The following is a 16,711-nucleotide window of genomic DNA, read 5'->3' as shown; positions in this document are numbered from 1 at the left end:
TGAAAGTACGGGAATTAAATCGTTACAAACAAAGTTCGGGGATTAAATTGTTACTTTCATGAAAATTTAGGACCAATAATATTTTTTAACCTAAATAATTTTAAATGATAAATACATATCCAACAAGAAAGATCAACTAAAAGAAAATTGGAAAGATAGTGGAAGTATGGAAAAGCAAACAATCATGAAAATAATTTTTTAAGAAATGTTAAAGCTCTAAAGGTGAAGCCAAATTTTGAAACAAAAAAAAAGGAAATGGTCAAAAATAGAAAAACAAATCAAAGGGATTCAATATGAAGAAAAATTCAAATTTCAAGCAAATGTAAACAAATAAACAAATCTACCAAAACATGGTGATCATTCAATATAATACAATTACATATATACGTAATTTGGATTGATGAATGTTATTATTGTACACTTGTAAATTAGTAATCACGATTTCTAAATTTATTAATGGGTTATTATAAGAGTTGTTTTTAAATATAGAAAAATGAACTAAAATATTTATAAAATATAACAAAATTTTATAACTATCAATGATAGATGCTGAGAGATGTTGATAGACTTCTATCAGTGACATTGATAATCTATCAGTGTCTATTAATGTTTATCATTGATAGTTCTAAAATTTTGCTATATCTTGTAAATATTTTCAACAGTTTTATCATTTAAAATAATTTCCCTTATTATAATCACTCGGTTATAATAGTTAGTGTTTGGAGTGTATACTATTTTAGTTTAGATTATAATAATTTGTGTTTGATGTGTAAACTATTTTTGTTTTGATAGGAAATAATGAATATTGAAACGAAGAAGAAAAGAGCGGATGAGTGAAAAATAGCAAATATTGTAGCAAATAGTAAATAATATAGTAAAAAGGGTTTTTAAATAGTATTTGTTATATTTAATTATATGTTATGAATAGTTATACACACTATTATTATATTTAGTGCCCCAAACATGGGGTAGGCTATAATGACCTACTCCACCAACTTCTAGACTCTAAAGAAATATAGATTACTTCTTGAAAATAAAATTAAAATAAAATAAGTTAAATATCTACCCTAAGTCAACATATTTCATTATACAAAAACCAAAAATTAAAAATCAAGGGCATATTTAGTAACCATTTTGCTTTTGGTTTTTGTTTTTGAAAATTAAGTCTATGGACACTACTTCCACCTCCCATGGTTTAAAAAACAAAACCAAATTTTGAGAACTAAAAAAAGTTGTTTTAAAATAGTTGTTTTTGTTTTTGGGATTTGGCTAAAAATTCAACCATTGTACTTAAGAAAGATGCAAATTACGGTAAGAAATGTGGATGAAATAGACTTAATTTTAAAAAACAAAAATGATTACCAAACGGGGCCTAAATGGTTATCAAATTGGCCGATTTTTGATTTTGAAAATAAAGTTTATAGACACAATTTTACGTCCACGAGTTTCATTGTTAGTTTAAATTCAGATTATTGATATTGGTACTTTTGACTTTGGTTTATTTTGGTCTATTGTACTTTCAAATTTTTTTTCATTTTTTGTCTCTATTTTTTCAAAATACCCTTTTTTTCATAGTTTTTCTTTTTTAAAAAAAAAATTATCATTTTGGACCCTATTTATAAAACTTTAGCATAGATTTTATACCCAATGAAAATTTGTTAATACAAATTCATGGGTATAGTTTAAGATAGTTAGCAAATATAGTCATGTTAAAAATGCGATCTAAAAGTGAGATAAAAATAAAAATGAGTGGGTTAAAATTTTCAATTTTTAAGATTATATATTATATTTTAAAAGCACATGGATCAAATGATTATCAATTTTGATTTATTTTATAAAAAAAATTAAAAAAAAATATAACTAACTAATAATTCCATTTTTTTGTTGAGAGAGGTAAAGGCCAAAAATAAATAACTTCCGGAAAAAAAAGTAATTACAAATTTCGAAAATAGAAACTAACGAAATTATTCCATTCAAGTTAATAAAGTGAACTTAATATAACAATAATTTTAAACTTTTTTAGATAAAATTTAATTCTAATTTACTATAAAGTCATGGTAGAATGGGAATATCATTTTGAATAATAAGCCAAATACCACATTTTTCTTTTTTTTTTTTCTTTTTTTCGTTGGTTGAGGGGAAAAAAAGACTCCAAAATCTTTTGTTTTCTCATCTTTCGTTTTCATTTCGAATAACAGAGTACCATTATGTAATCCTATTTATTTAATAATAATTCCACGACCAAACACAAAAAATAATAATCTTGCGATGGCAGCCGCCGGATCAACCAACGCTTGACACGTGTCCCTTTTGCCCCACCTCCAAATGAAAAAACATACACACGCTTCTGTGGGCCCCGCTGTTGGTGAGCATTTTAAAATTAAAGCTCTTTTTTCCCATCCTTTTCTTTATTAATGAATTAAGTCTAGTTTTTTTCTTTTTCTTTTTTTTTTCTTTTTCTTTTTTTTTTTTTGGAAAATAAACTAAGTACTTTAAACCTGATTAAATTTTGGTTTATAAATTGTTTTCATAACTTTATAATATATTTCTAAAAAAAATATCTTTGATTCGTCTCTCATAATTATTTAGTGTAAATTTAAAGTTTCCCTTATTCTTTTTTTAAAAAAAGTGTACTCTTTCTTCTCAAAAAGAAAATTTGTTTCTTTATTTATGAGATAAAGTACAATTTAAATATAGCTAAGACATTAATAAGGTAGTTTATATGCCAAAAGAATTGAACACTCCTTTTTTTTTTTTTTTTTTTTACAAAATAACAAATTATTGAAATGCATGGTGAAGCAAAGGTTTTGTTGACTAGAAAAAAAAAAGTTAAGTGATGGTATATGAAGTTGAATTTTCAAACTTATATCTAAATTAGGTTTTTATTCTTTAGACATTGTAAATTTCTAACTTTAATTATTGCATCTAAAATTTTTTAATTATACAAAATATTTATAATACTTCTTTCAAAACTTTCAATATTGTGTTAAATATATCATCAGACTTTAAAAAGTGTCTAATAAATTAAGAAATGTGTCGAAAATGTGGAGGCCTATGAATGTTCTTAAAATTCAAAAACTAATTAATCAAAATCTGCAATTTAGTAACTTAATTGAGAATTTGGATTATGAAAATCAAAACAAATTTTCTGTACAATGTTTGATGACTCATTAAATAGAATATTTGAAGTTTAAAGACTTAAATAAAATAATTATACATGTTTATAGACTAAAATATAATTAAATTCAGCTAATAAATGGTGCATTAATATAAATATAATCATATAACATAATTGTTTATACACAAATTAAGCCACATTAGCGCTCGAATCTCATCCGCTCTCGTTGTTGCTATGGGCTCCTCGTAGGCTTAACCTTCGAACCACTTTTCCTAGTTTTTTCTTGAGTTGTTCCAAATTAGCTTACATAAGAGATCATCGCATTAGCATGGTGTCAAGTCTACTATATTCTAATGCCTAAGTTAGTACAAGGGAATGTATAGTTCTATTAAGCACACAATAAGTAATGTCAGGGGTCTCGTTTGAAAATTACTTACTCTCCTCTTTGGGATTAGTACAGGAAATTTATAATTCTCATAAGCACACAATAAGTATTGTCAAATGTCTCATTTAAAGATCACTAAGGAATGTATAGTTCTCTTAAGCACACAATAAGTAATGCCAAAGATCTCATTTAAATATTACTTACTCTCCTCTTTGGGTTTATTGAATGGGGCTATCTACAAGCCCTTCCTCTGACACTCACTTCTAGCTATATGTAGCATTGGTAATGTTAGGATTGTTTCCGAAGTTTAAGGTTGCAGGGTGCCAAACTGGGCACAACTTGATTGTTTTTTTATTGATATATATTTACTGGCCCAATCGATTGACCCAAATCCGAAGGCATTGACTTTTTCTTTTTGGGATGTGTGTTGCCTTATGGCATCCTATGAGCTTGAGTCTACCTATGACTTTTGGACTTTGCCTTGGGCAACCCTCAACAGACTAGAATAATATGCATTTGACTTGCGGCACTTCAATAAATTTGTAAATTAGGGAATGAGGTGAACCACAAAATAGAAAGATTTACAAATCGATGTAGTGTTTATCACTAAACAAACGCTAATGCCTAATTATAGACACATAAAAATATCATAGCATGTTTAAAGTTTTAAGAATACAAGGAAGATGTTGACTCTATACGATCATAAAAGGTATTTATATAAGGGTTGATCAAGTTTTTCAGTCTTCCAATCTTCTTGGAACAAATTATTAGGTGGGAAGAAGAGCTATCAGGGTGACTTTGTATCTTTTCTGGGTATACTCAGTATAGGTATAGCAGGCGAACTAGCGTGGCCGATACGCAGCGAAGCAAGTGTATTAGTAGTAGGATAGGCGAACAGTCGGAAATAGCTTTAAGGTCCGTAAGTGACACTTGGTGCATAGGTTTGGAATCTTAAAACTGGAAATGTTAAGCCTATAGAATTAGGTTGGGAGACTTAGGTAGTCCGGGTATAAAAAAACTGTGTTTGGGATACAGGTTTTAGAAGTCTGGATTTAAGATATCTATATTTGGAGTGTAGGCTTAGGTAGCCTAAGAATAAAGTGCAAATTTATAGATCTTTTGTTTATGAAATATTTGTTTGTATTTAATTATTGGTTAGATTTTATATTTTTTTAAAATTTGTCATCTTAATTATTTTAATACAATTAAGTTTAAAATAAACTAACAAATTTAGAATAAGATTTTTTTTTAAAAAAAATAAATTGAATAGAGATTATGGTTAAAATTTTAATTTTATTTAATTTATTGTTTTAATAATTTGATATTTTAATTTTACTAGATTTTGAAATAAAATTTTGTAGAGTTTTATCACTTTAACTATTTTGAAAGTGATCTCTCTTTTTTTTTTCTGTCATAATACGCTAACTTAAAATTGAAATAAACTAGTATTTTAATATTAAATTCAATTATTGAAAAACTGTACTTTTTTTTTATCAAATTACATTTGAGGAATAAAAAACCATAAATTTTGAGTTTTAGTTTTTATTTGGTTGTTAGGTTGTTTTAAATATTTTAAACCTTTTCTTATAGAAAATGATTTTAAGTATTCGAGTTAGTTAAATTGACCAGATGAAAATGATATTAAATTAAATTAAGGCTTTCTACACATATAGTCTAAATAAATATACCTATACAACTGCAGTCTAATGACGTGTTTTGAATGACTTAGAAAAAAATATCTTTCAAAATTTTATTTTTATTTAAAGATTTTTTTTTATAAAAACTCCTTAAAATAAAAAATACACATGTATTGCAATTCTTTCTTTGTCTAGTTTATTGTATACTAAGAGTGTTTTTATTAATGTTTTTGAAGGTTGGCTAGTGGCGGTCACCGGAGGTGGCAGTCGTGTTGGGGTTGATATTCTAAATCTCGTAGGGTCTTGTAGTTTGTAATTAGATTGTACAAATATTTTATTTATTTAATAAAATATGAGATATTTTATTTGACATTTAGTAGCATTAAACCCACAAATCAATAAACTAACATCCAAGGTTATCATTTGTAGCTTAAACGTGTCTGTAGAGACATACAGGTGAATCATATTTAAGTGATAACCCAAATGGTCTATGATAGATGGATAGGGTTGGATACTCTATCCTAGTGACACTACGAGTATGGCCCGCTTTGTAAGTATTACAATAGTTGTAAAATATTACAAATGATATGATCTTAATCATTAATGTGGAGACATGTAAACTGGGGTATTATATATAAAAAGTTTGTATAAGATCGAACCACGAAATAACTAGTTTCATTATATAACGTCGTTCATAATTAAGACATACATTTTACCAGGATAATCATAGGTGACATGACCTGAATCCTGAGTGAATGATGAACTCCTGCCCGTGAAGGTAGTCTTTTGATTTGTATAGGTGAGAGTGGCCAGATCGCCGATTCAATAAGCCTACCATTTTGGGGATTCGTCTGATTGGGGAGCTGGGAACACAGCTACATAAGATGGAATTCACTCATTCCCTAATGTCGGGGTAAGTAGATAAATTGCTCCTTTAAGGGTCGATTCCGGGGCTTGAACAATGTGGCGCCACACACTCTCTTAGCCCAATAGGAGTTTGGTCATAGTTAGACTATGACTTATTTTTCATTAGAGGGATTAGTGGTACTTAAGGAGTTAGATGTAATTACAAAGGCAAAATAGTAATTTTGGCCTAGTTGTACTGAAGAACAATTTGTGAAGAGTCATCGCATTGTTGACTGGTTATATCTAATGAACACAGAAATATATTTGTAGTGTGAAGAGTGTAGTTGTCGGTCTTTAGTGAAGTGCCCAACAGTTAATAAAGGTTGAATAATTTAATTAAGGAAGTTTAATTAAGTATTCAATTACCATTGGAGAGCTACAGGCCCATAAGGTCTCCTCTGTAGCTCAACATAGATATAAGTGATAATCAATTTTAGATTAATTTAAATTATTCAAATTAATTGAAGAAATTAATTATATGTGATATAATTAATTTAATTTAATTATATATGATATATTTAATATAATGTATTTGATACATTATAATATAAAGTTTATTTAAGAGGAAATAAATATTTAAATACAATTCAAATATTAATTATGTGAATTGGATTCATATAATTAGATTTAGTATAAATGAGATTTATATTAAATATCATGCACTAATGAGAGAATTAAAACTATAGGATATATTGTATTTGATACAATATAAAAACTATAGGTTATGTGTTATCTATGATATAACATATAGTATATATATGTATATGTATATATGTATATATATATATATATATATATTTATTTATTTATTTAAAATTAAAATTATTTTTAATTTAATTTGATTTTAAACGAAAGGGAGGGAAATAACTTCCCTCCCCTTAATTCTCTCCGAAAGAACGTGAAGTGTGAGTTTGGGGGTCTTTTTTTCTTCACATAAGTGTTCTTTTTTTTTTATAGAAGATTCAATTTGTGTGATCTCTCTGTAAAAAAAATCCCAAGAAAAAAATCTCGAAAAAAATCTCCCTTCTCCTCTCAGTCTCTCCCTCTCTAAAAATTCTAAGAGCCCACAAAATTCCTTAATGATTCTCACCCCAATAAAAAATACAGGAGGTTCTTTTCGTGGTAGTGACCATATGGTTTTTTTTTTTGTTCGTGACATTTTAGAGAAGAGGATACACGAGAAGAAAAGGTTCATCGAAGGTAAGAGTTTATAAACCCTAATTTCTCTTATGTTTAATTCTTCAATAGCATGCTTAAATTTTGTATTGTGCATAATTTTGTATTCTGTTATTTCATTATGTGTGAAATTGAAATTGGGATCGATCCACGCTTTCGCTCAGAACCTTCGCGATTCCTACTAGTTGGAGGTTGGCTAACGGAGTAGGTGGTCGAAATTTTGCCAGTGTGGGGGAAAGGGGGGTTGCCGGAGGCTGACCGAAAACGGTTGTCGAGGTCTCTAACGAAGTTGGCCGACGGCGATCGTTGGAAGGTGGCATCCGGAGTTGGCCGATGGCGATCGCCAAAGGTGGTGTCTAGAGGGGAGTAACCCATGGATTTGAATATTGTTTACTATTCAAACCCATGGAAAAATGATGTAGGTCTCACCTCTGCTTATTAATTGAGCCTTGGGTTATGTTTTACAAGCTCGAGTGTTGGAGTAATTCACTTGGTTTTGTCCGTACTCTTGTTCTACTATTTTAGATTTATTAATTTATTGAAGTACAAATATAAACGAGGTCGACTTAAGCTAAGTAAGGGGATCGCCTAAGGCTCCCATTTTACAAATGCTTCCATTATAGGCGCGCATACGCACACGCGCGCACACACATATGCAAATAGATATATATGTATTATAATATTGGTATTTATTTAATTTAATTTTTAAATAAATTAAATTTAAAATATAAAAAAATATAATTACTTTTCATAAAATTTTTCCTATAATATTGAAAATACAAACTACTAAAAAAATCGATAATGAATGGGCTCATAAACTCTATCAATTTTGATTAGTTGACATTTCAAATTTATTAGCTTTTTATCTTTTTATTCATAATTCCTTTCAAATTTCCTTAAAAATCTCAACCATTAATAGAATTCCCTCAAAACTCTCGTAAGTTTTACATATGGTAGGTTAGATTCATTTTAAGTTGAATTATCTCCCTCTCTCTAAATGTCTCTCAACTCTTAAATTTTCATCGATATTTTGTGTGACCTCACGAGTCCAAGTTTGATTGTCAATTGCTAGAGCAGACATCATTTCCTCAACTTAATCCAGCTGCTTCAAAGTTCTAGGTTTTTTTTTTTTTTTTTACCTTTTTTTGAAAAAAAAAAATATTTCATATTATTGATTGTTCAATACCTTAACATCTAAGATTTGTTTATATTAACATCTAAGGCGTACAAAAAAGATTATTGAAAATAAATCCTATAGCATTTTATACACCTTGTAGTTGTCATAATCTCAATCTAATACTTTCTGACATAGCTAGCTCATGTCATAGAGTTACGACATATTTTGGAGTTGTGCAATGTATTTATTCTTTGTTTTATTCGTCTACAAAATGGTGGAAACTTTTGCTAGATCACATAACCAACTTGACTGTCAAACCATGATCACAAACACGAGGGAAAAGTCGAATTGAAAGTGTTGAAGCAATAAGATTTCAAGTGCCTCAAATAAGGGATATTCTATTAAAATTAGGAGAGACTAGTGAAGATCCTAAAGTGAAAAGTGAAGCTAAATGTTTAGCTACTTATGGATTTGAAAAGTTTGAATTATTATTAGGCATGACTATATGGAATGATATCTTATTTGCTGTAAATCACTACAATAAAAGGGGACTCTCTCGACGCCTAAAACGACCGTCGGGAGATACATCGTCGTGAGAGAGGATCTCTCTCGCTACGTAAGAGCAGCGTCGAGAGTGCTTAATAACTTCCGACGCTGTAAGTGATGCATCAGAAGGTGGTAAGAACTCCCAACACGTCAAAAGCAGAAGTCGAGAGATGGGAATGGAAGACCATTCTCCACGAGGGAACTTTTGATGCCTCCCATACCCATCGGGAGATATGAAAGAACTCCCAAAAAATTGTTATATTCGTTGAGAGTTAGGAAGGTACTCTCGACGGTTATGGTAGCCCATTGGGAGTTCCTTTATAAAAACCCCCAAATCATTTCAGATCTGCTAATTGATGAAATCAAAAGCAAGATTTTCATGAGCAGCGGAACAAGATTATTCCAAATTACAATCATGAATTAACAAATCATTTACAGTCGATTTCAAACAAGCAGTTATGCAAATAATACAAAAATTACAGCATGAAAATCTCAAATGTACAAAGATCAAACTCTACACACATATGAGAATGCGTCTCCACGCTCCGTTGCGCGACTCTGATCGAATAACAGCAACCACGAGCGCTCGATCTACACGACCGCAACACAGCACGAACACCGCACAAACACTTCGTGCTCGTCCTTAACGATCTCCTCGATCACAATCTCCTCCACAACAGCGAATGGCCTCCACAGAACCACGAACGACCTCCAGAAAACCTTGACGGTGTCGATTTGAGTCTGACACCACCAACAAGGCGACCTTAGTATTCTTGGTATGAGAATCCAGAGGGTGGGCTCTGTTCGGACTTGGTATAAGGCAGACGAAGGAGGAAACAACAATCGCGTACACGACTGGGCAAGTGGGAAAAGGCGGAGACCTATTGTATAGGTTGATGCCCAATCGTTTAGATAAAGCTATGCGATCGTCTAGCAAAAGCTATGCGATTGTTTAGCTCATCGTTTAGCTTGGTCTGTCGCCTACAGACTCTACATGATCGTTTACTTTAGGCCAGCGATCGTCTAGCAAAATTATGCGATCGTTTAGTAAATACTGCACGATCGTTTAGCCCAGCCGTCGTTTAGTAAATTTGTATTTGCTTGACGACTACCGTGAGTCTCTTTTTCGCGGAGAGAAAACTTAAAATACTTTTTCAATCGTTTGTAAAACTTCCTTTTCAAAATAGGAAACCACTTTCCTTTTAAATTCACGGTTACCATGATCCAATAACCACCCACTAATTTGATTATTTAAAAGAAAAAGAATTAATTATCCAATAATTAATATTATTATAAATATAAATGATAACCAACTTATCATACTATATTTATAACCTATAGTTTTAATATTTCATCTCATGAAACATATAAACCATAATTCTTTTTATATTCCATGGTACTTAATGTAAATCTCATTTACATCAATCCTCCACTAGATGTATCTTATACATCATACCGATTATATCATATACAATCAAAATACCTCTTGTCAATTTGAACATTTCAAATTAACACCAAGAACTGATCCTCAACTGAATCCAAGCTACTAAGGGGACCTCATGAACCTGTAGCTCTGAAGCTTCAAGGGTACGTGAATAATTGATTAAACTCTTTAGTCACGGGATCCACCATCCATTAACTGTCAGACACTCCACTAAAGACCGACAGTTGAACTCTTCTTACTACAGATATATTATGTGTCCATCTTAACCAATCAGAAGTGCGACAACCCTTCACAGATCGCTCGTAAGTACAGCTGGGCCAATAACCGTTATACCCCTATAGTTACATTTGTCTCTTTAAGTACCATTGATCCCTCTAATGAACATAAGTCATAGTCCTACTATGACTGAGTCTTCTCTTCCAAAGAGAAGTTGTGGCCACTATTTTCAAGCCCCGGAATCAGCCCTTAAGGGAGCAATCTCTCTACTTATCCCTGCTTCGGGAAATGAGTGAATTCCATCTTGTGGATTGAGTTCTCAGCTCCCAAATCAGACAAGTCCCTAAAAAGGTAGGCATGTTGAGTTGGCAATCTGGCCATTCTCACCCATACTAATCAAAGGATCGCCCACAAAGGCAGGAGTTCCCAAAATACTTAGGATTGAGATCGTGTCACCTATGGTCGTTTAGGTGAGATGCAAGTCTCTAGTATCAACGGCGTTATATATAGAGTCTAGTCATCTCGTGGTCCAGGTCTTATACAAACTCTTTGTACAGGACACCCCCGCTTCACGTCTCCACATGAATGGTCAGGATCTACCATATGTAGTAGTTTACAACACTTGCAAACCTCTACAAAGCGGGCCGTATCCATAGTGTCACCGGGATTAGGTATCCCACCTTAATCCTTATACTACAGACCGATTTAGGTTATCACTTAAGGCATGATCCACTTGTATATCACATACACATGCTTAAGTTCACACAAGATAACCAAAGAGCTTTGTTTATTGGATATGAGTAAATGCCAGAATTAAATAATACTTATTTTATTCATTCAACAATGTGTATATTTACAAAACAACGAGACTCCGGGAGAATTAAGACACCAAACCTAACGCTAATTTCTTCCCTTCTTCTAACCCCAGCACACATCGAAGGCATACGCAAAAATCCCAAATCGAAGGTTCGTCATCTGTCAACTGCTCATCCTTCATCATCCGTCAGCTGCTCTATTGTCATTCGTCCATCATTCATTCGTCCATCAGCTGCTCCGTCGTCTGTCGTCTGTTTCTCTTGTTGAGTTAAACTTTGACTCTACACTTTTAAATTAAAGGAACCGCCTGTTTCTCTTGGATAGGTTGTAATTTGTTTAAAATTTGAGTAATTTTATGTCAGATAAGAAGAATTGATTAATTTTATGTTAGCTTTTGAAAAAAGAATTGACCGTAATCTATTTATAATCTTATTTGCTCTTATTTGTTCCACTTCCATTTCTTATTTGTTTATAATTGACCATATTCAAAAGTTGTAAAATTAAACTACCGCATCTTTCGAAAGTTGTAAAATTACCCTTGGCCTTTTATAAAGGTTTCAACAGTAACCTTGGAATTGAAATACTTTATAATTTCATATAGAAATTGGGACATATTGGCAAAAGATGATTGTGCTTGTTGAGATGATTGTGGTAGGTTATATTGGTTTAGATGGATATATATGTAGGTAGGATATATTCACACTCACGGAACTTTATGATAATGAATTGTTGGCTATCTTGTAGTTATGGTAGCCAAACAACTAGATTTTAATGTGTTTTGGGGAGTTTTTGTGTGTTTGTGGAGTTTTTGTGTGTGTTTGTAGAGGTTTATGAAGTTTGAATTGTGGGGTGGGTTGAGATTAGTGTTTTTCTTTTGGAGTTCAACTAATAGTTTTTATGTGTTTATGAAGGTTTAAAATTGAGAACATGTAGTCTTGGACTCAAGAGAGATGGACCATTTTGCCATTTTGCTATTTTGCCAACTTCTTTTAACGCATGATAGGGAGTTAAGGGAAAGGTGCCACATCAATAGTGGAAGGTTTGTTAAAAGAAATGCATGATAGGGAGGTGAGGGAACTAAAAGCCAATGTTGAACAGTCTCAATTGAAGATTAAGGAACTTGAAGACGTTAAAAAACAAATGAGAGAAGATCATGCAAGACAAATGGAATAAATGAAAAAAAAATGATTAAAGATATGATGCGATCACAAAGAGAAGGCAGTCGAATTAGGCATAATTACTTCATTATCTAATTGACTAATATGTCCCTCTTAGATTCTGAGTTTCTCTTTGGGCTTTGTTGACATGATCTTTTTTGTAAATCCCCAAACCTATTTTACCGCTTAATTATGCTGAAGTCTCTATGATTATGAGTTAATGATGTTGAGTTAGTTGAAATGATATGAAGGTATAATGATGATGTATTAAAGGATAAGAGGAAGGAATAAAAAAATGTTCTAAGTATGGGATGTTAAGCTCTCGGGTGAGTGGAGGGGAACTAGTACTTAAAAGAAAAACAGAGAGCTTGATATGACAAAGTCGAGTCAAGCTATGTGGCAGATATTTAAGAAGAGGAAAATTTGGCTAAGTATGACCTATAATGGATGCGGACCAACCATAAAAAAGTTGAATTGGCTATCAAGCAAGTAAAGTGTTGGTCGAGGCTGGTAAAAAATGCATGCGAACAGTTTCATGTAATGTAAGTAAAGGTTAAATCCAGACAGCATGCGAATAGTCGACTCGCCCAAACGAGCACTTCAAGTGATGCTAAGGCAAAGTGCTGAGAGGGGTGCGAGGTGAGGACTAGTCGAGAGGCTTAGAGGTTGATAGATAAGACTGTTGTGAGCATTAGGCGATGACGTGAGGAATGGTGTCACATAAATGATGTAACAAGGTATGCTATGGAGTCATTCAAAGAAGGAATGATCAGATAAGGCTTGCGATGAGTGCCTAAGGCAAGGCGTTATGATGAAGGTTAAAGTTAAATGAAGACCAAGAAAGGGCTTAAGTGGATGCAAGCTCTATGCGATGAGGTTAAGTGGAAGTGTTCAGCCTTATCACTTGGTAAGTGGGCCATGTGGCAGCCTTAGAAATATTAATCAAAGATTTATGAGTCAGGTGGCATTTAATTAAGATAAGTTGCAAACTTAAGTATAAATAGGCCCTGCAAAGAAGGAACCGGTTTAGCCAATTTGCACATGCTTAAAGAAGGAGATTATTGCCACTTGAAGTTCATAAGGTATTGAAGGTGTTCTTGGGTTGCCAAGGCGTGAATCGAACGAATAAAGATTAAGAATTTGAAGAACTGCTGAGAATTTGAAGTTTTATGAATTCTCAAGCAAACTTGAGAAGTTAGAAAAATTCTAGCCTACCAAGAAGAGTTTGATGCTCAAATTCTAAGGAAAGAGAGTTAAGATGTTTGTGAGCAAGTTTATAGAGGGAAATTTAGCTAAATAATGGATGGTTTAAAAGTTATGAAATTTTGGATGAATAAGCAAGCAGCTGACAAGATAGGATATGCGATCACGCGCGTAAGTGATTAGCGAGGGCTTACGCGGGAGAAGGAAGTTATTAGGTAAGGTGCACGCGTAGAGTGAAGCGTGAGGCCATGGAAACGAAGGTTTTGGCAGCCAAGGCACGTTAAGGAAACGCGCAGCAAACGCTCGTCGCATAGGTACGGTTAGCATGCCCCGACACCTGAGTGAGCACCCATAAGCAAGGGTTGCCATTATTCAGCCAACTGTAAGGTAAATTGATTAAGTATTGATGATGCAATGAGATGAGTTAAGATGCGGTGAGTTGAGTTAGACTATATATGATAAGTTAAGAGGAATGTTTAAGTTTTACGATGAGTTTTAATGTTAAAGGTAAGCTCAAAATGGAGCAAGCCTTATTAATCAAAGGTATTTATGTAAGAATTGTAATGTTTTGTAGCGGAAGCGGGGATCAGCCCGATTTTTATTTTACAGAACAAAAAAAATTACAAAACATACAATTATGCATTATTGAGAAAAAAATTATAGCATGCTTTAATTAGAGGAAGAATAATGTTTACCTTTGAAGCCAAAGATCTTCACGAAACCCTCGAACTGGTCACGAACAAGATAATGAGGACGCTACCAATTAGAACCTTCTGTATTCTCTTTTGGTTAGAGAATTCTCATGAGGTGTGAGCTTTGAGTTTTGGGAGAGGGAAGTAAAGATTTGAGAAGAGAAGAAGAAATTTTTTTCTATATATCCAGTGGGAGAGAAAAAAAAAAAACAGAGATCTACACCTTCCTCTACAAAAACTTTAGAGAGACGAATATCATCCTCGTAACCTCCATTCCCACATTTGATAACAGAAAATTAAGGGGAGGGGGTTAATTTTGAAATTTAAAATTAAATCAATAAATATATGTGTATATAATAGCTAACTTATATTATAATGTATCAAATACATTATATTAATTATATCATATATAATTAAGTTAAATTAATCATATCACATGTTATTAATTTCATCAATTAATTTGAACAATTCAAATTAATCTAAAATTAATTCTCAATAATCCCAGTTGAGCTATAGAGGGGACCTTATGGACCTATAGCTTGAAGTTCCAATGGTACTTGAATAATTAATTAAACTCCTTTAGTTAAAATATTTAACATCCATTTACTGCCGGTTACTCTATTAAAGACTGACAGTTGCACTTTTCGCTCTACAAATATATTTCTTTGTCCATTGAATATAATCAGTCAACGATGCGATGACCCTTTATAAATTGCTCGTAAGTACAACTGGGCAAAAAATACCGTTTTGCTCTTGTAGTTACATCTAACTCCTTAAGTACCACTGATCCCTCTAATGAACAATAAGTCATAATCTAACTATGACTGAACCTATCTTGGTCCAAAAGAAAATGTGGCGCCAAATTGTTCAAGCCTCGGAATCAATGCCTAAGGGAGCAATTTATCTACTTACCCAGACGTTAAGGAATGAGTGAATTCCATCTTGTGTAGCCGTGTTCCCAGCTCCCAATCAGACGAATCCTCAAAATGGTAGGCTTATTGAGTCGGCGATTTGGCCATTCTCACCCATACAAATCAAAGAATTTCCTTCATAGGCAGGAGTTTACAACTCACTCAGGATTCAGGTTATGTCATCTATGGTCATCCTGGTGAAGTGTAAGTCGCTATTATGAACGGTGTTATATAATGAGACTAGTCATTTCATAGTTTGGTCTTATATAAACTCCTTTGTACAAAACACCTCCGCTCACATGTCTCTACATGAATGATCAGAATTAGACCATTTGTAGCACTTTACAACAATTGTAACATCTACAAAGTGGGTCGTATTTGTAGTGTCACCAGGATAAGGTACCAAACCTTATCCATCTATTACAAATCATTTAGGTTATCACTTAAACATGAACCACTTGTATGTCTCTACATACATGTTTAAGCTACAAAAGATAACATTGGATGTTAGTTTATGTTGGGTTGTATGTCCTAAAACTCGCAGTTTGTAATGTTAAACATATTCTATTATCAATAAATATGTTATTGACGTTTATTCAATAAAACTGTTGAATATGTGAATTGTACTTGTAAAGCCTAAATCCAATAAACTAAAGATCCATGACTATTATATGAATACTTGAACTTTATGTGGAGACATAAGAGTGGATCAAGTTTAGTAAATAGCCAAAACAGTCTATAGTATACAAATAAGACTGGGTACCTTATTCTGGTCACACTATCGGATGCGGCCCACTCTGTAGTTGTTACAATTTGTTGTAAAGTGCTACAAATGAAGTGATCTTGATTCGTTCATGTATTGATATGAGGATCGGGGATGTTCTATGCAATGAGTTTACATAAGATCGGACCAAGAAATAAGTCACTCTTACTTTATAACGTTGTTTACTATTTAAGACTGATTATTTCAAAGTGATAACCTAGGTAACTTGACCTTAATCCTGAGCTAACTATGAACTCCTGTTTATTCGAAATTATCTTTAGATTTGCATGGGTGAGGGTTGGCTCAACAGCGCCGGCTCAATAAGTCTCCCATTTCAGGGGTAAGATCGAATAGATAACTGGGGACATAAGGTGCAAGATGAAACTCACTCCTACCCACTTTTAGGAATAGTAGAGAGGTTGTTCCCTTAAGTGCTAATTCCGAGTCTTGAACAAGGGGTCTCACCCTCTCATTGGAACGAGAGGGACTCGATTTAATGATTGGATCACAAATCAATTGTTCATTAGAATATCAATGAGATTTAAGGAGCAAGATGTAATCTCAGGCGTAAACAACTTTTGACCCAACCGTTATTAAGAACAACTTGTGAAAGGTTGACTTACT

This window comes from Benincasa hispida, chromosome 11 (assembly GCF_027475165.1).
Source record: "Benincasa hispida cultivar pf3 chromosome 11, pf3_genome.v1.1, whole genome shotgun sequence".
NCBI classification, from domain to species: domain Eukaryota; kingdom Viridiplantae; phylum Streptophyta; class Magnoliopsida; order Cucurbitales; family Cucurbitaceae; genus Benincasa; species Benincasa hispida.
Note: the sequence above shows the minus strand (reverse complement) of the source record.